At 43.6% G+C, this 26094-nt stretch overlaps 1 protein-coding gene across 1 annotated transcript in view; it reads left to right on the top strand.

Annotated features, from left to right (window-relative positions):
- The window catches only part of lrfn1 (leucine rich repeat and fibronectin type III domain containing 1), a 639132-nt gene that overhangs the window by 117631 nt on the left and 495407 nt on the right, over positions 1–26094 (top strand). The gene's annotated exons all lie outside the window — the stretch shown is intronic.

Below are 26094 nucleotides of genomic sequence, written 5' to 3'. Positions count from 1 at the left end.
TTGTAATGTTAAGAATAATATATTAGCTTTTGCTGTAAAATGGTAACATATAGAAAGAGTTATAGCTTAAATCTGTAAAATAGAGGTTAAAACATTACAAATGTTGTTGTCACCTGGTTAAACCTCAAAGTACTATTATAGAGGAGATAATATCAATATTACACACACAAAAAAACTGCACAAGAACCAATTTGGCATGACAATTCCCAAGGTAGAACTTGTCAAATCTGCTTAATTGCCACTTGAAAATCTGACATGGTGGGCCATTTTCCAAGATGGCCACCAAAACGATCGACTGAAAATTACTTTTTGCATAGAAATGCTCTATAGGGTGAGACTAATGCATGGGTTAAGTGTGTAGTGTCAGCAACAAACCATTCGGAGGATGGGGTGTCCAGCGATAGGTGATGAGTATGCTGTGGCCGAAAACGGCCAAAAAAAAATACAGTGAGGAAAATAAGTACGAGGGTAGGCTGAAAAGTTCTAAGGCTGACTATGATGCAGTTATCGAATTGAACAAATTCAGAGTTATTTTTCTGCATAGTCTTCCTGTAACTCCACACACTTCTTCCAGCGGTGCTGGAGTGCTTCGATTCCCTTGGCATAGAAGCTTTCATCTTGAGAGTCAAAATAGTCCTCAGCGGCAGCCATCACCTCATCATTGCTCCGTAGTGCTTCCCAGCCAAGTTTTTTTTCAGGTTTGGGAACAGATGAAAGTCCAAGGGTGCCAAGTCAGGGGAGTATGGTGGGTGATCTACCAGTCGAATCCACACTCGTGGATAGTGGCCATGGCCACTGTTGACTTGTGAGCTGGGGCATTGTCTGATGGAACAGCACCCCTTTCGTCAGCTTTCCTGGTCGCTTCTTTTGATAGCCTCGCGTAACTGTCTCAGTAGGTTAGAATAGTACTGTCCATTTATGGTTTGTCCCTTTTAAAGATAGTCCACGAACAGAATGCCCTTGGCATCCCAGAAAACTGAAACCATGACCTTCCCCGCAGATGAAACGACCTTGGCCTTCTTTGGAGATGGTGACCTTGGGTGTTTCCACTGCATTGATTGTTTTTTTGTCTCTGGTTCAAAAGTGGTGAACCAACACTCATCCTGGGTAAGAAAATGTTCCATGTAATTGGCTGGATCCTCTTCAAATTGCGCCACGTTTGCCTTCGACATGACTAGCCTGGTGTGTTTCTGATCAGGCATCAGAAGACGTGACACCCACCGAGGTGACACCTTTGACATTCCAAGTTCTTCATGCAGAATGTGTTCAGTTCTCTCACGGGATATTCCCACAGCATCTGCGAGCTGACTAATCATCGATCGTCTGTCGTCCATCACCATTTCATGAACAAGGTCAATGTTTTTCTGGGTTGTGGCTGTTGCAGGCCGCCCAGACCTTGGGTCGTCTTCAAGGCTTTCTCTGCCCATCTTAAATTCAGCTGCCCACTTCTGCACTGTAGATATGGAGGAGCTTCATCTCCTAATGTAGCAACCATATGCGCATGAATGTCCTTGGGCTTTAAACCACTTCTTATGCAGGTACTTAATCACACACACCGCAATGCCAGATTTTGTCCATTTTTGCCGTTTCCTCTACCAAGAACTTTCAAACTTGGCTATGAACCCCAAACTACCTCACAACCTGGAAGAAAATAACACAGTTAGTCATCAGAAGAGTTGAACTTAATGCATGCCAAGTTTTATTGAAATGGCATCTCCTTCTTGGTGAGCCTTAGAACTTTTCAAACACCTACCAACCAGCAAGAATTCTGGCTCACACAGACCTTCTTTAAAAAGCCCTCTTATTCTGCACTCTTTACCTGTATTAATTGCACCTGTTTGAACTTGTTACCTGTATAAAAGACACCTGTTCACAGACTCAATCAATCACACTCCTACCTGTCCACCATAGCCAAGACCAAAGAGCTGTCTAAGGACACCAGGGACAAAACTGTAGACCTGCACAAGGCTGGGATGGACTACAGGACAACAGGCAAGCGCTTGGTAAAGACAACAACTGTTATGATTATTTATTAGAAAGTGGGAGAAACACAAGATGACTGTCAATCTCCCTCGGTCTGAGATTCCATGCAAGATCTGTGGGGTAAGGATGATTCTGAGAAAGCTCAGAACTACACAGGAGGACCTGGGCAATGACCTGAAGAGAGCTGGGAACACAGTCACAAAGATTACATTAGTAGCACATGATGCTGTCATGGTTTAAAATCCTGCAGGGCAGCAAGGTCCCCCTGCTCAAGACAGCACATGTCCAGTCCCATTTGAAGTTCCCCAGTGACCATCTGGATGATCCAGAGGAGGCATGGAAGAAGGCCGTGTGGTCAGATGAGACCAAAATAGAGCTTTTTGGAATCAACTCCTCTTACCATGTTTAGAGGATGAGAACAACCCCAAGAAAACCATCCCAATCATGAAGCATGGGGGTGGAAACATCATACTCTGGGGGTGCTCTTCTGCAAAGGGGACAGGATGATGGCACCGTATTGAAGGGAGGATGGATGGGGTTACGTATTGCGAGATTTTGGCAAAACAACCTCCTAGCCTCAGTAAGAGCATTGAAGATGGGTCATGGCTGGGTCTTCCAGCATGACAATGACACACAGCCAGGGCAACTAAGGAGGTGTTCCGTAAGAAGAATTTCAAGGTCCTGGAGTGGCCTGGCCAGTCTCCAGACCTGAACTCAATAGAAAATCTTTGGAGGGAGCTGAAACTCCAAACCTGAAAGATTTGGAGAAGATCTGTATGGAGGAGTAGACCAAAATCCCTGTTGCAGTGTGTGAAAACTTGGTCAAGGAACTACAGGAAACGTTTGACCTCTGTAAGTGCAAACAAAGGCTACTGTACCAAATATTAACATTGATTTCACAGGTGTTCAAATACTTATTGCAGCAGTAACATACAAATAAATTATTAAAAATCATACATTGTGATTTCTGGAATTTTTTTTTAGATTATGTCTCTCACAGTTGACATGCACCTAAGATGAAAATTTCAGACCCCTCCATGATTTCTAAGTGGGAGAACTTGCAAAGTCGCAGGGTGTTCAAATACTTATTTTCCTCACTGTATATATATAAAAAATAAAATAAAAAATGCCTCCCTCATTGGGAAATTGCCCTTGTAAAATGAATCAACATAAATTTATGGCGCTCAGTTCATGTCTCCTCAACTTTCCTCAAACTTGTGGACATCAGCAAGACAAGGTTTTACTTTTTGTATTGTTTTTATTGAACACAGTAGAACAGAATATAGAAAAACATACATCTTCTTGTAGGGACAATACACTTTCATACTATAAAGGTGTTGTCAAAATACAGAGAAATATAAAGTAAGAATTACCAAACAAGAAAGAAATGCAAGGACTACCTAGAAAGGATGCAAAATCTTGGTAGAATTCAAATAAGCAAGAAACGAGATATAATCTCCACAGATCTTTATAACTATTTTGTTGGAGCAGCAAGACAAGCTGCGCATATAAGCAACAAGTTCCGAAGTTCCGGGCCTGGCTGGGTTCGGCCACAGCATATTCGCGGCACATCCCCGTGCTGGTTAAAAATAGTTTCCGCTGACACCCCCAACCTCCACTACACTGCCACAACCCATGTGTTAGTCTCACCCTGCTCGATCACAATGGATCGATTTGATCACATCAGTGAAATCCAAGATGGCATCAAACAAAAACAAAATAACTTTTCTAAAAAAAAAAAAAAAAAAAAAAAAACTGTCATTTGTTTGGATTGTGTGATCTTGGTGTAAAAAGTGTAGGTTCAGGCCTCCCCAATTAAATTTTTCATATTCCGACAATAATATGTTGCTCACAGTGGAAGTAAACTGCCATTTGACCACGATGACTGCAGATATTAAAAAATAGCAACACAATATATTCAAACACTATATGTTGGGTGGAAACCATTAACCCCTTAACGCCTATTGTCGCATATATGCTACAATATTTGACTCAAATATGCAACATACCAGTTTGACCAGTATGCCTGTTGTCGCAAATTTGCAACATACCATTATTATTATTATAATATTATAACATAAAGCCATTACCAAAATACCAAAATTACTATTTATTTTTTGTGCAAAGTGAAATTAATAATCTCAACATTATTTACAATCTACTTAAAGGCAAAAACACACAAAAACATTTTTTTATATACAGTTATATAAATTCAGGCGTTAAGGGGTTAATACTAAATGTAATCATCAGTCTTATTTGGCACATAAGCAAACTAAAACATCATAAATACAATAAATAGCAAATAAAAAAAAATATATAAAATGGAATCAGACATGAAAACATAATACATACCATGAATAGCAAAGAACATAAATATAATAAAATGGAATTTGACATCAGTATCATTTTAATCAATCAAATAAGATGGATTAAGTGGCTTTTTGTAAATATTTCTTTACAAATGTAATTTTGGTGGCCCTCTTAGAAAACAGTCACCATCTTGAATTTTCAAGTAGCCAATCAACCAGAAACGCTGAGTAACATCATGAGAATTATCATGTGCAGTTTGGTGTTTGTATTGTTCCACCAACTGCACGATTTTTGTATCGTCTGCTCCAGTACGAGCAGCCACATGAGCTTTTGTAGTTGCTAAGAAAAATTAGCTGCTATTGTGAGGTGTTTTAACAGTAATGTAGGTTACAGAATCTTAAATCATTTAAACAACTGAGTGAATATAAAGGCGGCACGAAGTGCAGTTCCACGTTGAACTCCCAAGTCAGCTGTAAATTGAAAGCAGCAAATCTTTATGAGGTGCTGGTAATATACTATAAACTGTTTTTTTAATGGCTGGGAATTGATCCAGTGCTGAGATGGACAGTTGCGTTCTGTTCATGCTGAGGACGACAAAACAAAGCGGCTGTATAAAATGATGAGGTGGTCCATATTTGATGGGGATCTTTCTGTTTTGAGACATATAGTACCTGGACACTAATGCTGTTTTCCATAAGTTATGTCTGAGCAGTGAAAGAGTACGAGATGCATATTTGAAAATCAAAATGCCATTTTGATTTTAATGGTGTGATCACGTCGGCCAAGTTACAGCTTTCATATCTTTAAAGGGCTAAAATTTACTGCTATGTTTTACCATTATGCTTCTGCAGTAATACTGCCACTGCAAAATCTCCCACACAGTCTGCAGGCAGTCATTTATAGGGGATGTTTTTGCTCACGTCTTCATAAATGTCTCATTTGAATGTCACGCCTATCATTCCAGGGGTAGGCAGTTTGAGAAATGCATGCTGCCCACAAATGAGATGCAGAACGGTGCTGCAGGGCAGGCTTGGACTTCACGATCACATTTCACTGACTTCCTGTATCCTGTGGCGGAGTCTAGAGGGAGGATGCCTTTTACGCTACAATATTTAACTCTTTTGTCGCGCTAAATTCGAGGTGTGCAGATAGAAGGAAGCAGGTTTGTGAATCCGGTGTCACATTTTGCTCCTCTGTAACTCACACCAGCCACTGATACGTTCACACTGTATCTATTACTAATCTCAAAGTTGTGTAGGATGACACTGGTGCAAATTATTATGCAACGGGTGATCACGTAGCTGCAGACATGCAGAAATAATGTTTGAAAGACTGTAATCCAGCCCTAATTTTTTCCCCCTGGGACTGCTTTTAATTTGCAGTGAAACATTACAGATGCAGATGTTCCTGCAGCAGTAAAACTGATTCACCGAATGTGTGGCACAACTTCTTTTTAATTACTATTCCTAACAAGGTAAATGTCGCAGTAAATTAACATCAAGGAAGAGATGGAATGTGTGAAGCATTTATGCATTTGGAGTTACTTTATTATTGGAGATAGCACAATACCACTTAGAAACACCAGGAGCTGCATGTTTGTCCATGGACAACAAGAGTTGCATCAAGAAGGGCATTCAACGTAACACTATGATTGGCATTTGGCACTTACTGGATCAGCTGTGGCGACACTGAGCAACTGGAGCAGCTGACAGCAGTAAATAATAAAATCAGTTATAGGAATTAATTAAGAAATGTAACAAATTGCATATGTATTAATGTGGTGGCTGATTAAAATGCATTTTGGGATAAACAGTCCTAGTTGATGTCTGTGAAAAAAATTATTATATTATTATATTATTTTATTATATAATTATTACATTATTATTTTAAAAAAATCAATCAATCAATTTCAATCAATTTTATTTATATAACGCCAAATCACAACAAACAGTTGCCCCAAGGCGCTTTATATTGTAAGGCAAGGCCATACAATAATTACGTAAAAACCCCAATGGTCAAAACGACCCCCTGTGAGCAAGCACTTGGCGACAGTGGGAAGGAAAAACTCCCTTTTAACTGGAAGAAACCTCCAGCAGAACCGTCAGTACTCTAGCTGCAGCATTTTGAATTAACTGAAGGCTTTTCAGGGAACTTTTAGGACAACCTGATAATAATGAATTACAGTAGTCCAGCCTAGAGGAAATAAATGCATGAATTAGTTTTTCAGCATCATTCTGACACAAGACCTTTCTGATTTTAGAGATATTGCGTAAATGCAAAAAAGCAGTCTTACATATTTGTTTAATATGCGCTTTGAATGACATATCCTGATCAAAAATGACTCCAAGATTTCTCACAGTATTACTAGAGGTCAGGGTAATGCCATCCAGAGTAAGGATCTGGTTAGACACCATGTTTCTAAGATTTGTGGGGCCAAGTACAATAACTTCAGTTTTATCTGAGTTTAAAAGCAGGAAATTAGAGGTCATCCATGTCCTTATGTCTGTAAGACAATCCTGCAGTTTAGCTAATTGGTGTGTGTCCTCTGGCTTCATGGATAGATAAAGCTGGGTATCATCTGCGTAACAATGAAAATTTAAGCAATGCCGTCTAATAATACTGCCTAAGGGAAGCATGTATAAAGTGAATAAAATTGGTCCTAGCACAGAACCTTGTGGAACTCCATAATTAACCTTAGTCTGTAAAGAAGATTACTCATTTACATGAACAAATTGTAATCTATTAGATAAATATGATTCAAACCACCGCAGCGAAGTGCCTTAATACCTATGGCATGCTCTAATCTCTGTAATAAAATTTTATGGTCAACAGTATCAAAAGCAGCACTGAGGTCTAACAGAACAAGCACAGAGATGAGTCCACTGTCTGAGGCCATAAGAAGATCATTTGTAACCTTCACTAATGCTGTTTCTGTACTGTGAAGAATTCTAAAACCTGACTGAAACTCTTCAAATAGACCATTCCTCTGCAGATGATCAGTTAGCTGTTTTACAACTACCCTTTCAAGAATTTTGAGAGAAAAGGAAGGTTGGAGATTGGCCTATAATTAGCTAAGATAGCTGGGTCAAGTGATGGCTTTTTAAGTAATGGTTTAATTACTGCCACCTTAAAAACCTGTGGTACATAGCCAACTAATAAAGATAGATTGATCATATTTAAGATCGAAGCATTAAATAATGGTAGGGCTTCCTTGAGCAGCCTGGTAGGAATGGGGTCTAATAGACATGTTGATGGTTTGGATGAAGTAACTAATGAAAATAACTCAGACAGAACAATCTGAGAGAAAGAGTCTAACCAAATACCGGCATCACTGAAAGCAGCCAAAGATAACGATACGTCTTTGGGATGGTTATGAGTAATTTTTTCTCTAATAGTTAAAATTTTATTAGCAAAGAAAGTCATGAAGTCATTACTAGTTAAAGTTAAAGGAATACTCGGCTCAATAGAGCTCTGACTCTTTGTCAGCCTGGCTACAGTGCTGAAAAGAAATCTGGGGTTGTTCTTATTTTCTTCAATTAGTGATGAGTAGTAAGATGTCCTAGCTTTACAGAGGGCTTTTTTATAGAGCAACAGACTCTTTTTCCAGGCTAAGTGAAGATCTTCTAAATTAGTGAGATGCCATTTCCTCTCCAACTTACGGGTTATCTGCTTTAAGCTGCGAGTTTGTGAGTTATACCACGGAGTCAGGCACTTCTGATTTAAAGCTCTCTTTTTCAGAGGAGCTACAACATCCAAAGTTGTCTTCAATGAGGATGTAAAACTATTGACGAGATACTCTATCTCACTTACAGAGTTTAGGTAGCTACTCTGCACTGTGTTGGTATATGGCATTAGAGAACATAAAGAAGGAAACATATTCTTAACCTAGTTACTGTTGGGAAGGTGTCGTAGCACAGACCCACAACAGGGGGCGCAAATGAACGGACAGTGAATAAGCCAAAAAGGTAACAATTTAATGTTGTGATAATACACAACGAAACGTACAGTAATTTGCACAGTTAATGTAACTCCAGGTGACGTGTGGGCAGGCTCGAAGATAGGAGACCCCCGACGAGAGAGAAGCCGTGTCCCACACGGCTTCCACCACCAACGGTCTGAAGAACACCGGAGCCGCCAAGTCCCGAATCCCCAGGTGGCCTCTGTCTTCGGCTGTCGACCCTGGTACTGCTGGCAGAAAGCAGAAATATGATGAGTGAGTGTGAGTCCGCACACTCAGTAATTCTCAGTCCGAACACAGTTAGGAGGGAGCACCTCCACCTCCAAATCACACACACTCGTGCAGCTCCTGGTCAACCACTTATCTGAGATGGGCTGTGAGGCGAAGCCGTCGCTGTCACACCAAACGCCAATCCTCTAGATAAGGCAACACTCCAGGAAAACGGCTGCAATAGAAGTTCAAGTTATTACACACACTTCTTCTGGGTCTGGCGCCCTCTCGTGCTTGGAGCCCGCACTCCAAGCAGGGCGCCCTCTGGTGGTGGTGGGCCAGCAGTACCTCCTCTTCAGCGGCCCACACAACAGGACCCCCCCCTCAACGGGCGCCTCCTGGCGTCCGACCAGGCTTGTCCGGATGTCTTGCGTAGAACTCGGCCAGGAGGGCCGGGTCCAGGATGAAGCTCCTCTTCACCCAGGAGCGTTCTTCAGGTCCATACCCCTCCCAGTCCACCAGATATTGGAAACCCCGGCCCTTACGACGGACGTCCAGGAGCCTGCGGACTGTCCAGGCAGGCTCCCCATCAATGAGCCGGGCAGGAGGCAGCGTAGGTCCCGGAGTACAGAGGTGCGTGGTGTGGTGTGGTTTGAGACGGGAAACATGAAAGACAGGATGAATCCGCAGTGAAGCTTCAACTCCCGGCTTCACTGCGGATTCATCCCGGGTTGATGATCTTGAGGATTTTGAAAGGTCCAATGAATCTGTCTTTCAGCTTTGGGGAATCGACACACAAAGGGATGTCCTTGGTCAAGAGCCACACCTCCTGCCCAGGCTGGTATGTGGGGGCCAGGGAACGCCGGCGGTCCGCATGGGCCTTGGCCCTCGTCTGGGCCTTTAACAGGGCAGAGCGGGCGGCCCGCCACACCCGACGGCACCTCCTGAGGTGGGCCTGGACCGAGGGCACACCGACCTCTCCCTCCACCAGCGGGAACGATGGGGGCTGGTACCCCAAACATGCCTCAAAAGGGGAGAGGCCGGTAGCAGACGAAACTTGGCTGTTGTGGGCATACTCGATCCAGGCCAGATGGTGACTCCAGGCCGCCGGATGCACGGAGGTGACACATCGAAGGGCCTGCTCCAGCTCCTGGTTAGCCTGCTCTGCCTGGCCGTTTGTCTGGGGGTGGTACCCGGACGAGAGACTCACGGTGGCCCCCAGCTCCTTGCAGAAACTCTTCCACACCTGTGAAGAGAACTGGAGACCACGATCTGAAACGATGTCCGATGGTATCCCATGCAGCCGCATGACGTGGTGGACCAGGAGGTCTGCCGTCTCCTGGGCCGTCGGGAGCTTCGGGAGGGCCACGAAGTGGGCCGCCTTGGAGAACCGGTCCACTATCGTGAGAATCACGGTGTTGCCCTGGGACGGCGGGAGGCCCGTGATGAAGTCCAGGCCGATGTGAGACCAGGGGCGATGAGGCACTGGCAGGGGTTGGAGGAGTCCTCCGATGATCTGCCTTGCCCCTGGTGCAGATGGTACAGGCCTGGACGTAGTCCCGGACGTCAGTTTCCAGGGACGCCCACCAGAAGCGCTGCTGGACTACTGCCACGGTCCTACGCACTCCGGGATGACAAGAGAGCTTGGACCCGTGACAGAAGTCCAATACGGCAGCTCTTGCCTCTGGTGGGACGTACAGTCTGTTCTTGGGGCCAGTCTCCGGATCCGGGCTCCTTCTTCATGCACCCGGGACAATGCATCTGATTTTTGGTTCTTAGTCCCGGGGCGGTACGTGATCTGGAAGTCAAAGCGTCCAAAGAACAGAGACCAGCGGGCTTGCCTGGGGTTCAGCCGCTTGGCGGTCCGGATGTACTCCAGGTTCCGATGGTCCGTGAAAACCGTGAAGGGCAACAATGCCCCCTCCAGCAGGTGTCTCCACTCTTCGAGAGCCTCCTTCACCGCGAGGAGTTCCCGATTGCCGACGTCATAGTTCCGTTCAGCTGGGGTCAACTTGCGGGAATAAAAGGCACAAGGATGGAGAACTTTATCAGCCTCCACGCTCTGGGACAGCCACGGCTCCTATCCCTGAGTCAGAGGCGTCCACTTCTACTATGTACTGGGGATCAGGATCAGGCTGCACCAGAACTGGTGCAGTCGAGAACCGGCGTTTCAACTCCTGGAACGCGGCTTCGCACCGATCCGACCAGGCGGAGGGGACCTTGGTGGAGGTCAGGGCAGTCAGGGGGCTAACTACCTGACTGTAACCTTTAATGAACCTCCTGTAGAAATTTGCAAAGCCTAGGAACTGCTGTAGTTTCCTGCGGCTTGTTGGTTGGGGCCAATCTCTCACCGCCGCAACCTTAGCCGGATCAGGGGCGACGGAGTTGGAGGAGATGATGAGCCCCAGGAAGGACAAAGAAGTGCGGTGGAACTCGCACTTCTCGCCCTTCACAACATGCCGGTTCTCCAACAACCGCTGTAGGACCTGACGTAAATGTTGGACATGGGTCTTAGGGTCCGGGGAAAAGATGAGTATATCGTCCAGATATACGAAGACGAACCGATGCAGGAAGTCCCGCAAGACGTCATTTACCAAAGCTTGGAACGTCGCGGGGGCGTAAGTGAGGCCGAACGGCATGACCAGGTACTCAAAATGACCTAACGGGGTGTTGAATGCCGTCTTCCATTCGTCTCCCTTCCGGATCCGAACCAAGTGGTACGCGTTTCTAAGATCCAATTTAGTGAAAATTTGGGCTCCATGCAGGGGCGTGAACACTGAATCCAACAGAGGTAACGGGTATCGGTTGCGAACCGTGATCTCGTTCAGCCCTCTGTAATCAATGCATGGACGGAGTCCGCCGTCTTTTTTACCCACAAAAAAGAAACCAGCACCCATCGGGGAGGTGGAGTTCCGGATCAGCCCAGCAGCTAAGGAGTCCCGGATGTAGGTCTCCATTGATTCGCGTTCCGGACGTGAGAGGTTGTACAACCTACTGGACGGGTACTCAGCGCCCGGGACCAAATCGATGGCACAATCATACGGTCGGTGCGGGGGAAGAGTCAGCGCCAGATCTTTGCTGAAAACGTCAGCAAGATCATGGTACTCCTTTGGTACCGCCGATAGATTGGGGGGAACTTTGACCTCCTCATTAGCCGTAGTGCCGGGAGGAACCGAGGATCCTAAACACTCCCGGTGGCAGGTTTCGCTCCACTGCGTCACAACCCCGGACCGCCAATCTATCCGGGGATTGTGCTTCACCATCCATGGAAAGCCCAAAATCACTCGGAGGTAGATGGTGTTACATGGAACACTATCTCCTCCCTGTGATTCCCAGACACAACCAAAGTCACTGGTTGTGTCTGATGTGTGATTAATGGAAGCAGGGTGCCATCTAGTGCTCGCACCTGCAATGGTGCCGGCAGAGCCACCAGAGGGGAGCCCTACTTCCTTTACCCATCTGCTGTCCAGCAGATTCCCTTCAGACCCCGTGTCTACCAGTGCTGGGGCGTGAAGGGTTAAATCCCCACAAAGGATTGTTACTGGGATTCGTGCAGATTTGCGGGGTTTTCCCGCGTGTGTGTTCTGGCCCACCCTTAGCCCAGTTTCTAAGGACGGGCGTTGTAGTTTGACCGTTTAGGGCAGTCCTTCTGCATGTGCTCGCAAGAGCCGCAGACAAAACACTCCCCGCAGGCCAGCCTCCTTTGTCTGACATTTGTTTTTACTTTGGCCCTGCTCGTGTCCATAGCCTCCTCAGCAGGGGGAGCTGTAGCCACACGGAGCTCTCTGGCAGTGAAGCGTGGGGACGACGTCACCTTGTCGGAACCGGAAGGGGGAGGGACGGCTCGTGCCCAGTCACGCCCCCCGGCCTGCTCCCGACGATGCTCGTTTAAACGGTTGTCTAAGCGTATAACTAAATCGACAAGCCCGTCAAAATCCCGCGGTTCCTTCTTAGCCAGTAGGTGCTCCTTAAGGACCGGGGACAGTCCATTTACAAAGGCGGCGCGGAGCGCAACGTTATTCCAGCCGGACCTCGCTGCCACGATGCGGAAGTCGACTGCATACTCGGCTGCGCTACGGCGCCCCTGTCTCATCGACAGCAGCACGTTCGAAGCGGTCTCGCCTCTGTTGGGATGATCAAACACTTGTTTGAACTCCCGTACAAACCCAGTATAAGACGTTAGGAGCCGTGAATTCTGCTCCCAAAGCGCCGTAGCCCAGGCGCGTGCCTCTCCTCGAAGCAGATTAATAACATAAGCCACCCAACTAGCGTCTGATGCGTACATGACAGGGCGCTGTGAAAAGACGAGCGAACACTGCATGAGGAAGTCTGCGCACGTCTCGACACAGCCCCCGTACGGTTCCGGAGGGCTTATGTATGCTTCAGGGGACGGTGGGGGGTTCGTTGAACCACCAGTAGAACGTCTGAAACACAGGCCCAGGACCAGCCAGAGGAGTGGCTGCAGCAGCGCCCTGATCGCGCGCTTCCACCCTGGCGGTGAGAGCCTCCACCCTCCGATTAAGGAGGACATTCTGCTCAGTCACTAAATCTAACCGAGCCGTGAAGGCGGTTAAGATCTGCTGCAGCTCACTCAACACGCCTCCCGCTGACGCCTGCGCTCCTGGCTCTTCCATTGGCCGTTCAAGCTCGGGTTGACGCCCCTCGGGATCCATGACGATGGCCGAGAAATCCTGTTGGGAAGGTGTCGTAGCACGGACCCACAACAGGGGGCGCAAATGAACGGACAATGAATAAGCCAAAAAGGTAACAGTTTAATGTTGTGATAATACACAACGAAACGTACAGTAATTTGCACAGTTAATGTAACTCCAGGTGACATGTGGGCAGGCTCGAAGATAGGAGACCCCCGCCGAGAGAGAAGCCGCGTCCCACACGGCTTCCATCACCAACGGTCTGAAGAACACCGGAGCCGCCAAGTCCCGAATCCCCAGGTGGCCTCTGTCTTCGGCTGTCGACCCTGGTACTGCTGGCAGAAAGCAGAAATATGATGAGTGAGTGTGAGTCCGCACACTCAGTAATTCTCAGTCCGAACACAGTTAGGAGGGAGCACCTCCACCTCCAAATCACACACACTCGTGCAGCTCCTGGTCAACCACTTATCTGAGATGGGGTGTGAGGCGAAGCCGTTGCTGTCACACCAAACGCCAATCCTCTAGATAAGGCAACACTCCAGGAAAACGGCTGCAATAGAAGTTCAAGTTATTACACACACAGTGTTAGTCAGCAGAGAAATTACCTTGGTAATGGTAGTCGATTTCTCGGCGGGGAGGTGGAGTTGCAGTCCAGCTTTTATGGTGGTGATGATGAACGAGTGACAGCTGGTGCAGAGGATGAGTGACAGCTGTCACTTCTTCTGGGTCTGGCGCCCTCTCGTGCTTTGAGCCCGCACTCCAAGCAGGGTGCCCTCTGGTGGTGGTGGGCCAGCAGTACCTCCTCTTCAGCGGCCCACACAACAGTTACAGCGCTTTCTGAAAGACTTCTAGTGTAATGAAACTTATTCCCCACTGCTGGGTAGTCCATCAGAGTAAATGTAAATGTTATTAAGAAATGACCAGACAGAAGGGAGTTTTCAGGGAATACTGTTAAGTCTTCAATTTCCATACCATAAGTCAGAACAAGATCTAAGATATGATTAAAGTGGTGGGTGGACTCATTTACATTTTGAGCAAAGCCAATTGAGTCTAATAATAGATTAAATGCAGTGTTGAGGCTGTCATTCTCAGCATCTGTGTGGATGTTAAAATCGCCCACTATAATTATCTTATCTGAGCTAAGCACTAAGTCAGACAAAAGTTCTGAAAATTCACAGAGAAACTCACAGTAACGACCAGGAGGACGATAGATAACAACAAATAAAACTGTTTTTTGGGACTTCCAATTTGGATGGACAAGACTAAGAGTCAAGCTTTCAAATGAATTAAAGCTCTGTCTGGGTTTTTGATTAATTAATAAGCTGGAATGGAAGATTGCTGCTAATCCTCCACCTCGGCCTGTGCTACGAGCGTTCTGGCAGTTAGTGTGACTCGGGGGTGTTGACTCATTTAAACTAACATATTCATCCCGCTGTAACCAGGTTTCTGTAAGGCAGAATAAATCAATATGTTGATCAATTATTATATAATTTACTAACAGGGACTTAGAAGAGAGAGACCTAATGTTTAATAGACCACATTAACCGTTTAGTCTGTGGTGCAGTTGAAGGTGCTATATTATTTTTTTCTTTTTGAATTTTTATGCTTAAATAGTTTTTGGCTGGTTATTGGTGGTCTGGGAGCAGGCACCGTCTCTACGGGGATGGGGTAATGAGGGGATGGCAGGGGGAGAGAAGCTGCAGAGAGGTGTGTAAGACTACAACTCTGCTTCCTGGTCCCAACCCTGGATAGTCACGGTTTGGAGGATTTAAGAAAATTGGCCAGATTTCTAGAAATGAGAGCTGCTCCATCCAAAGTGGGATGGATGCCGTCTCTCCTGACAAGACCAGGTTTTCCCCAGAAGCTTTGCCAATTATCTATGAAGAAATCTTATCAATTCCCATCCATAATCAAAAAGGCACTTAAAATTAAACTTTAGGAAGTAAAATTAACTTTAAAATTGAATACAGAACTTGTTTAGTGCTATTTAAACCCCAACAAATATGTCTGTTGGTCAATAATATTAGCTGATATGAGCTTTTTATGACCGTATCAGTATCACCATCATTTTAGAAGATATGAAAGCTTTAATTTTGCCAAATAAACAATGCAGGAAAACACTTTGGCTGTTACATATTGTCATTATGTAGTTTGTACAGCAGAGAGTGCTCCAACAGCATTGTTTGCACTACTGTCAATCATGGCTGGGACCCCATCACCCCTTGGTCACGTTTGCAACAAGACACAAAGCAACCAGCTGCCATTCATTTTCAGCCAGAGTGGGTGTTTTACAGCCACAGCAGACAAGTGATTGCTATGATGCCAGCGAGGGCAGGGCCAAAATCCTTAAAGTAGTTATTTTGATCATTTGTAATAAATTCATGTTTAAACTTTAAACATCAAGTCTGAATTGCATTTCTTTATCTTAAGGATTTGATAACAAAATGTTAGGAGTTATTACCATTTTTATGTATTGGCAGACACATCAGTATCATTATTTATTTATTTATTTTTATACCCCCTGATGCTTCAGTATCAGCCCCCCCCCCCCCAAAAAAAAATCCATATAGGTCAACTGTTTGTGCTATTGAATTCCATTAAATGAACTTAATTTCTATGCTGATTGTTTAAAAGAGCTTTTTTCCTCCCCATTTCATTATCAGGTGTCCCTTGTGTGGTCACAACTCCCCAGTCTGAATTCTTGTATCAGCGGATGTGAAATGGCGGCTGTGCTTAATCTAATATCCTCTCATTTCTAAACGGGAAAACGAGCATCTTCTTTCACTGTGAAAAATCACTTTTTAAAGGTCAGAGGTTCACAGATGAAATTTCAGTGGAAGATTCTTATCAAAATACAGCGAGCTATTATGGCAAGTTATTAAATTATCATGCACGGGGGACTCCAGTCTAAAGGTCTTCTTTCATGTAGTGAACTGTGCTTGAAAGGCACCGTCCTATCAGTGCACACTTCCTGGATGACATTCAACTAATGAATCATCATGCTGTAATATATTCATCACCCTGACGCATCTCAGGGCAGGTTGGGTTTGAATAGGAACCGATTCATCATCTTTGTGTTTCTATGTTGCAGTGCATCTGTCGGGGAACGGGACAAGCGAGTCAGGTCGGTTATGTAGCTGCTCTGAGGCATCGTACTTGTAACTGTGCTGCTTTTCCATCAACAACAGCACGGCATGGTTGCCCTTTTCAGAGTAAACGAGGAACTAATTGACCAGCAAGCAGAAAAGTATTTGGGGAATTCAAGAAAAGGAAAGTAGTAGTCTGAAGTTGCTTTCCAGTGGAGCCTCACCTTCCTTAAGGCACTCAAAGGTAGCAATGGACCCCGAAGGAATTGCACTAGAACAACAACATCATCTAATGGTGAAAGCATCCTTTTCCCTGCCTGGAATAAGTCTGCTAAAGCTCTACAGTCCCCTTCAGAGAATGGAAAGGGACTGTAGCCACACTGTGACCTCTCAGCTGTAAATGTACTCTGCACTCTACTGAATCTCATGGTCTAGGGGATTTAACAAGGGATCGTACTCTTTTAAAAGGGCATAACCTTCTTTCTGCATCTGTGCTGGTTAGGAAACAGAAGTGACTCAGTAAGATCACACATTATGTGTAATTAGTCTAAAAATAATCTGACAAGCAGAGTGTGGTAACCAGAGGAAACCACCATCTGTCATCAGAGGTGTGCAGTCATGTGCCTCCAAGACTTGAGCTTCTTTTCAAACAAGCAGTTTATCTCAATTTCTCAATACATTGATTAGAATAAGATACATAATTTTCAATAAAAGCTGCACAGTGCACATGCTGTTTTACTCAGACTCCCCAGAATTGGGCCAAAGTTGACTAAAATTCACACGAGTCTTGGTGCCAAGTCAGATTATCTGTGATGAATGTGTAGGCATGGATGGATGTGATGGTTTTCTTTGGATGAGTACAAGTAATTAAGTACTTTGTTACTGTGTATGATCAGGTCAGGTGTGTGAGCGTGCACTGTGGATGCATATCACTGCACCAAGGACTCGCCCAGGGTCCCAGATGGAAAACACCCAGACAGACAACCAGTTCATCTCCACCTCTTGAAACTAACCATCCATCTACTGCAGCTAGGGAGAACATAGGCTTCCCCTTGGCCTTCTCCAACTGCTGGGATCCTCAAACCTGAGGGACCTGCATGCTGGACCATTTTTAGTTAAATGCACCACATGGGTCTAAAGTCATATTTGATGTTCCCTCACAATTCAAGTGATAGTCCTCATCTTAGTTTCCCTAAATTAGTGTTCATTTAACACAAAGTCATTGCAGTGGAACCCAAGGACCCTCCAGAAAGACCTAATACCAAAACCATTCAGTTGTCACCTTAACTCAGGTGTGAGTGTCCAAGTCTCACAACTGTACAGTATGACATGAAGCACCAGGACTTGAAAGACTTGCGCCTTTATTCTCTGATATAGTTGTCAGCATCACTGAACACCTTTGTCCAGTGACCTCTTGACTCAATAAGCTCTACTCAAATGTTTCTTGATCTCAAAGGTCAAGAAACCAGAGACATGAATATCACTATTGAGATAAGTGACTGTGTCTGCCATTTGCATTGTAACATGCAGATACACTTCTGATAGCCAGGAAATCACTGACAGCCTGAATCTAAGTCTTGATTAGGGATTGGTATCGAGAACCGGTTCCTTTCGGGTATTGTTAAGAAATGATTCGATCCATCAATAAGCTTTGTGCTTAACGATTCTGTTATCGGCCCTTCAGAGTGGCCGTTGTTTTGGGGGGTGTTTGTCAGGAAAATTATAATTTATCTACATTGATTACAGACCCTGCAGCAGGTCCTTAATCAACTTTTCTGCAGCGCGGCTTTGCTTTGAACCTTGAACCAGTCGAAGCAGTGGTTCGCAGATTGAAGCAATGCTTCGATCGATTTGCTTCGTTTATTCTTACTTTCTTTCGTTTAATTTACCCCCGCTAAAACCCTAAAGAGCATACTTCTGTGAGTATTATTTACCTTTTCTGTGTTAAACCGACCTGTTATGGTCTTCTGAAACAGTTGATAGATGTATTTTATAACTTAAAAACGGGAGCGATGCTAATGCGTTAGCATGTCTATGGCATTTTCAATGTTAGAAGTTAGCATTTAGCAGTTGCCGCCTTCATCACGTTCGGGTGCATTTGTTTTCAAATTAAATATATTTCTTAAATTTATTTTTGTTTATATATTAATAATCTAATGATTATTATATACAATTTTAGAGAAAGAGACAAAAAGAACCTGAATAGAAACACAAAAGAAAATATATAATAGCAACTAACAATGAACATACATAAATAAGTAACAGAAATAAATAATTGTTTCCTGTGAACACCTAGTGACTCTTACACCTCCATTTCATCCCTGTCTTATTTAAGTTTAATGACAGTTTGTTTCGGTCAAACCATATTTTTAGTGTGTTAATTTCTTCAGTGATTTCCTCCAGAACTATCTGCCAAACTAGAAAACTGCTGCATCCTAGTAAGAGCAGAATACTACTGGAATGAATTTTAATAAGTTTTTGTTTTTTTTCCTCACTAAATGGATGCTGCACTCACTCCAGTTTATTGTCTGGAATAGTCCCAGATTGCATTTCACAGCTTCTAGAATTGAAACATTTTCGTGCAGGTGGTGTTGGGGGGTAATTTTTGGTTTCAGCTTTTTTTGTTTTTCACCACTTTCATCCCTGAATATGAGTCGTGATTCACTTTTGTGCAGATTAAAGTTACTAACTGGGACTCTTGTCTCGTTGTGAGAAAGAAACGAGAATCGTCCTACGTTCTGTTCACACAGCTCCAAACGTTGCACGGCTCTCTGACAAGTCAAGTTAGAATGATAGAATTCAGTCTGAATTAATAACTTCAAAGCGAAACACAGTTTTGTTTATTTTTATTTATGTCCAGAGATCAAGGATACAGTGACTAATTTCATATTTATTTACTTTAAGACTCAATGAAATACATAGAAAACCTGTAAAGCCTATTTTTAGTACAAAATTCACGAGGTATCGATAAGGGAATCGATAAGGAATCGGATCGATAAGCAGAATCCATAATGGCATCGATATTGATAAAATCTTATCAATACCCATCCCTAGTCTTGATCCGAAACAGTCACTAACTCAGAGGCTTGGACTCTTCACTCAGCTCCTAAGAACATCCATTGATGCAGAAACGCATCACAGCATCGTCTTCAAAGTCAATGGTATGGTTGTGGAAACCATTTTGGTTTGCACAACCATACCATTGTAGGGTTAGACCTGTTACACAGCATTTGGGATAGTATCTACTTCCTCTAAATGACACAGAAGGCCCAAAAACTTTACTTTGATTTCTTGGAACTTTTACAATACAAGTTTTCACTGTATTTCTCCTTGAACATTCTTAGTTTCTGACATTACAAATATCAAATAGGGGGAAAGTCTGACTGAATTCTGACTCCACCCCTCACTTAGCAAAGGCCATGGTGGCTCTTACTCTCTAACAGGTGTTCTATTGCAGCGGCTGTGGGATCATCCCAGTCTAATTTGTGAACACCAAACTTCAAAATGATGTTTAAAACTCTTATTACACAAGGCTAAAATATGGCCATCAGGTATCACAAAGACTCTGCGTCTATCTGTCTGTCCGTCCGTCCGTCTGTCTGCCCTTCCGTCCGTCTGTCTGTGCTCAGAATAAGTCCAGTCCTCTTATTGTCAGGCTCTTCAAATTCTCACAGGGATCATTCTTGAGACACAAACCTTCAAGTTCAAAGATGGCTAACCTTGGCTTCTTCTCAGGGGTCAAAAGGTCACATTCTTCTACACACTCTTTCATTGATTACATGCACATACAGTCGAGGGTATCTTAGCATTGTGTTTATATTTATACATTTGTGGAGAGAAGGAATGTCAGAGCAAAGTTGGCTGTTATACAAATCTGTTGTAAAATGTTTGTGATTTGTTTAACATTGAAAGATAAGTTCAACTTTTATTTCTTTTAACATGCATTTGGACATTACAAAGATCTAGCAGGGTAAAATGTAAAACTTTTTATTCAGACAATCAATCACCTCTGATGTGTGCTGACAGCATGTGTCCCTCACCCGTCCTCCTTCACAGGCACGATGTGTCAAACCCAGGCGCGTCTCACAAACGAACATCACAAGGTCGAGTTCTCGGCAATTCTGCTTGAATCACTCATGGCTTAAATGCAGAACGCCATCTCATTATCTGCCTCAGCTGAAAGTCTTTAAGGTTGCACGTGAGCATCATCCACAGGTGCTGCATATCATGCTGATGAGGGTGAAGGACTCTTCTGCCAGCACCTTCTCCACAGACAAAAAACCAGTTTGCATACCACCTGGAGAGCAAAGAAAAGAAAAGAACACCAAAACGTCCAGCCAAACCCCCCAACACACAACAGATGCAGCCGAACGGAACTGCACGTTTAGGTCATATGTAGCTTTCTTGCTTTGACAGCCATTAGCAGATGGCTAATATTGTGTGATCATTGATGCTGCTGCCTATTTAAGGAGCTCCTTGGAGGAAATTTGCCATGAGGAGACAAGGTTGAAAATGAAGAGGTTTTCTTTGTCTTGCAGTTTGCAGGGCCAAAGGGAGAAATCCCAGTGCCAGTTCATGCAGACTCGCCAGAGCGAAATGTCTGTGAGCTGGAGATTCACAATTAACTTCCTTTAAGTTGCTTTAGCAAGGTGCCATTTCCATTGAACCATACCTCGGCACGGCCGTGACATTATTCAATTAAAATGTGTGACGGTGTGTGTTAATCCAGGAAACATAACCTATGATGTGTCACTGCTGTGTGACACATGTCTCCATCTTTGTCCCATATGATGAGAGCTCATGTCCAATCACAAAGATGGGACTGAATATCTGGAGTATATACAATAACACCAGAAAATCACCACGATGCATGTCTGATTTTGGAGATTGGCTGCACCAAAACAAGGATTGCAGTACAGAAAACTGGATCCCTTGGGCAGATGCCATCTTTGTGCTCAAATGCTTAACCTGGCTAGTTAATCTCTTGTGTTAATGACGTCTGCTGTGAGCCCATATGCTGTACATGAGAGGCCAGCAGTGAGCGGCATTCATCGATGACACACGTTAATCTGTTTTCTGTAGTCACGTTAGATGTGATCTCTGTTACAGAATTGTTGCATTACTTTCACAACACAGAAAGATGTTGTGTGTTCATAGCACTTTACATCATATGTTATACTACCAAAGGAATTCTTATACTTTTTGAGATGTCCTGCTGATAACAGAAAACAATGATATAGAGACAGAAACATAACCTCTCTGTAATAGTTTTTGTGTTGAACATTAAACATTTTAATACGAATGAACCGCTTCTGCACAAACCACATGTGGGTGATTCTTAGACTACGGGCACTTATTATGTCCTTTGATCATATTGTATGAAAACAGAAAAAAGGGGAAATTTCACACTTTATAGCTATCTTTACAATGAAAGTGTGTTAAGAAATTTGTTCTAGTGGTCTATGATGACTTTTTCACCTTTTCTCAGCATCATTATATGCAAATTTGCCGTTTTGTGTTGTGTGGGCCGCCAGAAGAGGAGGTACTGCTGGCCCACACCAGAGGGTGCCCTGTCTGGAGTGCGGGCTCCAGGCACCAGAGGGCGCAGCCGCCTCCACAGGAGCAGCCAGGGTTGACAGCTGTCACGCATCACCCGCACAGCTGTTACCAATCATCTGATCGGCAGGAGTACATCAGCATGACGACGTCTCCACCTCTTGGCCGAGATATCGTTTCTACCTGGAAGGTAACGTTCTCAGCTGACTGTGACAGGAATATCTGTTGCTTGTTGTGTGTTTGGACCAGCAGATAATCTGTTTCTTTTTTCAACGAGATGGTGGAGGTAGTTTTCCTGCCGTGTGATTGCTGGGTGCAAACGCGCCCACATTTAATTGTTTGTTGTTCCTCGCCAGCAGTACCAGGTCCGACACGCGGAGGCAGTGGCCACCTGGGAGTTCGGGACTTGGTGGCTCCAGTATTCCCGGGGTCTGGTGGCGGAGGAAATCGTGTGGTTCCGGTTCTGCTTTGGACAGACGTCTCCTATCTTCGAGCCTGCCCACACGACATCTTTGTGAATTGACTTTTTGACCATTGTTGTAATCTGTTGTATTTGTTGTGCGCATTCACAACAGTAAAGTTGTTATTTGACCTACTCCATTGTCCGTTCATTTGCGCCCCCTGTTGTGGGTCTGTGTACCTACACTTTCCCAACAGTTTTGTGCTTGTCCCACACCCAGACTTTGATCTTCAATGATAAAAATGAATGGTAAAGAAACATTTTTTCTAATGTTTTAAAATATCTCTGAATAAAATATCAGTAAAATAATCAAACCATAATTGGGGTATTCAATGTCATACAACTGTTGTGATTTTTTTAAACAAAATGTAGTTGTCCCACACTATTGCCGTAATTTCCACCACAACACTGTAATGTCCCTTTAAACAGTTTGTATGAAAGATTGTTTGGGTAGTTTCTACGGAGATAAACAGTGACATCAGAGCACATGTATATAGCGCCAACACACAAAAACAGTTGCCCCAAGGTGCTTTATATTGTAAGGCAATGGTGTGGTGGAAATTACATTTACAAGGCCAATAGTGCCCGTAGTTAAAGAATCACCCATGTAAAGTTCTACTATTACATTTGGCATGCATCATTATTGTTGGGGTTTTTCTGCCTGCCTGAACCCCACCTGGTAGTTTTATGTGGTGAACGAACTCAGTAACTGACAGGAGAGGAACTTCAAAAAACAGATGTTACATTAAAATGCCACTGTGGACAGAGTCACTAAGACAGCACTGGAGTCTTCCAGAAGCAAAATGTCACATGCAACTTTGCAACAGAGAGCCCCAAAATTCTGATTCTTGGGATCAACCTGCCCCCAGGTGGATGGTCTTTTCCCTGCCATGTGTATCCATGGAGCTATGTGATTGGGTGCAAATACTGGTGTATCAGCGTGGTAAGCAGGTGATGTGAATGCATTGTTTGTTCAAGCAGCATGTGTCATATCAAAACTTTGTGATGAACTTGTTTGTGTCAGCGTGATAAGCAATAATCGAACATTCCATCAGGTGCCCTGGTTCATCCCAGACAGATATGAAGCACTTGTTTTATCAGTTCAGACTGCACGCAAATGATGATTTTTGGTGTGCATCATGACTGTATGTAAAGCAGTCAGGTCAAATCCATTAAGTGGTCTGAGGACATTTGGGTATGTGCCATGGAACATTCTGACAACATAAAGAGGTTTGACACTTTTTTGCATTGCATTGTAAGATAAAGAATTTTGGGCATAATTTTCGATGCAGTCCACTGTATTGGGTGTCTTGCTCATAACATACGAAATTGTTCTCTCCAGTAGATAGTGCTTGTTTTTGCACAATTTTTCATGTTTTTTTATCTATTGGTTTATTAGTCTCCAAACACACACTCTTTTGTTGTGTAGTGTATTTATTTGATTTATTTAATTTTTACATTTTTTACGTTTGGTTGACGATTGCTGGCTGTTGATTTCAAATAATGGCAGTTTTCCTCAAGCACAGCCTCTGGATGTTTCGGTTTGTAATGGATTTCAGCAGTCATTCAGAGGGATTCTGCAGGGTGTGTATGAAATGGAATCTTGACATTGTTCTTTTGTCTGTGGAGGCTTTTACACCAGCTCATTTGAATTTGCTTTTAACTATCAGATGGAGTCATACAATGACATTAATCATCTCTCCAAGCTTCCCATAGGGCTCAAACAAACCTAATTTAATCATCTTCTCACTTTTATAATCATGAAGGGACTGAATTCACTCAAGACCTGTTATATGAAATACATCATTTTGGCATTCCTATATATTTAACTTTCATACAGATTTTGTACAGAAATGGAAAAATATTAAGTTTTAAGTTTTGCATATGTAGTGATAAAGCTTTTATCATCTCCTGCTTCAAACACCACACACGCACCTCTACGGTGCTTTTAAAATGTGCTTGTACTCCTTGGACTCATATATATTCCTAGGCTTTGGAAAAGCCTAGGCATGTGCTCTGTAAAATGTATTGAGTGATTAGATAGAAAAGCCCTTCCCATCTTGTTTTTTAAACATGATCACTCACTCACTCATCACTCTCACACACTCATCTTCAACCACTTTTTCCGGGATCAAGTCACAGGGGCAACACCTCCAGTGGTTAATGTGGCCTTTCCCAGGCCACATTAATCACCTCCAACTGGGGGATACTGAGCATTCCCAGGCCAGTGTTGGAGATGTAATCTCTCCACTGGGTCTCCTTCCTGAGGACTTCATGGAACACCTTTCTAGGGAGGCACCCCAGCTGGCTCCTCTCAACGTAAAAGAGCAACAGCTCTACTCTGAGCTCCTCACGGATGACCGAGCTTCTCAACTTATCTCTAAGGAGACGCCAGCCACCCTCCTGAAGAAACCCGTTTCGGCCGCTTGTACCCATGATCCAGTTCTTTGGTCATGACCCAACCCTCATGACCACAGGTGAGAGTAGGAACAAAGACTGACCAGTAGTTTGAGATCTTCGCCTTTTGGCTCATCTCCCTTTTTATTACAACAGTACAGTAGAGCGAATGCAATACTGTCTCTGCTGCGCCGATTCTCCGACCAGCTCACACTCCATTGTCCCCTCACTCATGAACAGACCATGAAGTATTTAAAGTCCTTCACTTTGGGCAAGATCTTATTCCCTACCCGGAGTAGGCAATCCATCGGGTTCCTGCTGGGGAACCATGGCTTCAGATTTAGAGGTGCTGATCCTCATCCATGATAACTCAAAAAAGTGAATGTTATCATCTTGTAACTCACCAAATTAAATAGGCAGATAATGAAGATAAACTCTTTCAGATCTGGTGAACTTTGAAGGACTATATCAACCAAAAAGGCAGCTTTGTTTTGCCTATTGTGATGGATTAGGAGCAGGTGTGGTTGTCAGTGAGAGAAACCATTTCTGCACAGAAATGTAGTAAATCAGCAAAGTAAATGGTTATTTTATGATTGTTTGGCAGCACTTAAGTTCTTAAACTCAAAATACTCACGTTGTTCACACCCTGCAGAGGAAAGTATTTGTGTGAATGTATCTGTTGCAAACACTTCTTCCTCCAGTTTCTTTCATTCACAAAGCCTATGTTAGTGGCCCCCAACACCACGGTGCCTTGTAATTTAATGTATGTAATGTATGTATTTAAAAAAACATTCAAGCTCCTATATATAATAATTATAATAATTTTATTGAATTTCAATAAAATGTAGTGACAATAAAATTATTTATGATTGAATAATTACACAACATTCTTGTTTTTGATGTACCAACTGAAAAACAAATCCTAGCTTCTTTATACTGTAAATGCAAAATTTGGGAATTTAATGTCAATGTAAAAATGGATATTAAATAAAATTACAATTTAGGGGTTTTTGTGGCACAAAAAAAAATTGCAGTTGAAAAATGAAAATGTTAATTAATGCAACAAAACTGGATGTTGTGAAATTCCTGTTGCAATTACAGAAACCTTCCAGCACTTAAAGGAAAACTGCTTAACACACTTTAGAGAGACTATTGTTTCTTGCTTTCGATGAATTGTGAACTTCTTTACGAACATGTCTGTGTGTTACACTGCCACACTGCCACCTGATGGATAAAAAGAGGAATGCTTATATGACTCTCTCTTAATCCGTCATGCGTTCTGTCAAGCATTTGCTTGTTAAGAACCCTTTGATGCCATCGAAACATTTGAAGGTCACACGTTACCAAGCTTGCTGACCATTTTTGTCCTATTTCTTACATTTTATGCACTAAGCAATCACAGACTCATCAGCAGTTAAATTAAAAAATGAGTATAAATGGTTGCAGCTGCCTGTCCTTTGTGTAGGTGTGCGATGCACTTTG

This window comes from Thalassophryne amazonica, chromosome 4, assembly GCF_902500255.1.
Source record: "Thalassophryne amazonica chromosome 4, fThaAma1.1, whole genome shotgun sequence".
NCBI classification, from domain to species: domain Eukaryota; kingdom Metazoa; phylum Chordata; class Actinopteri; order Batrachoidiformes; family Batrachoididae; genus Thalassophryne; species Thalassophryne amazonica.
The sequence above is the reverse complement of the archived record's forward strand: the minus strand, read 5'-3'. Positions and strand labels throughout refer to the sequence as shown.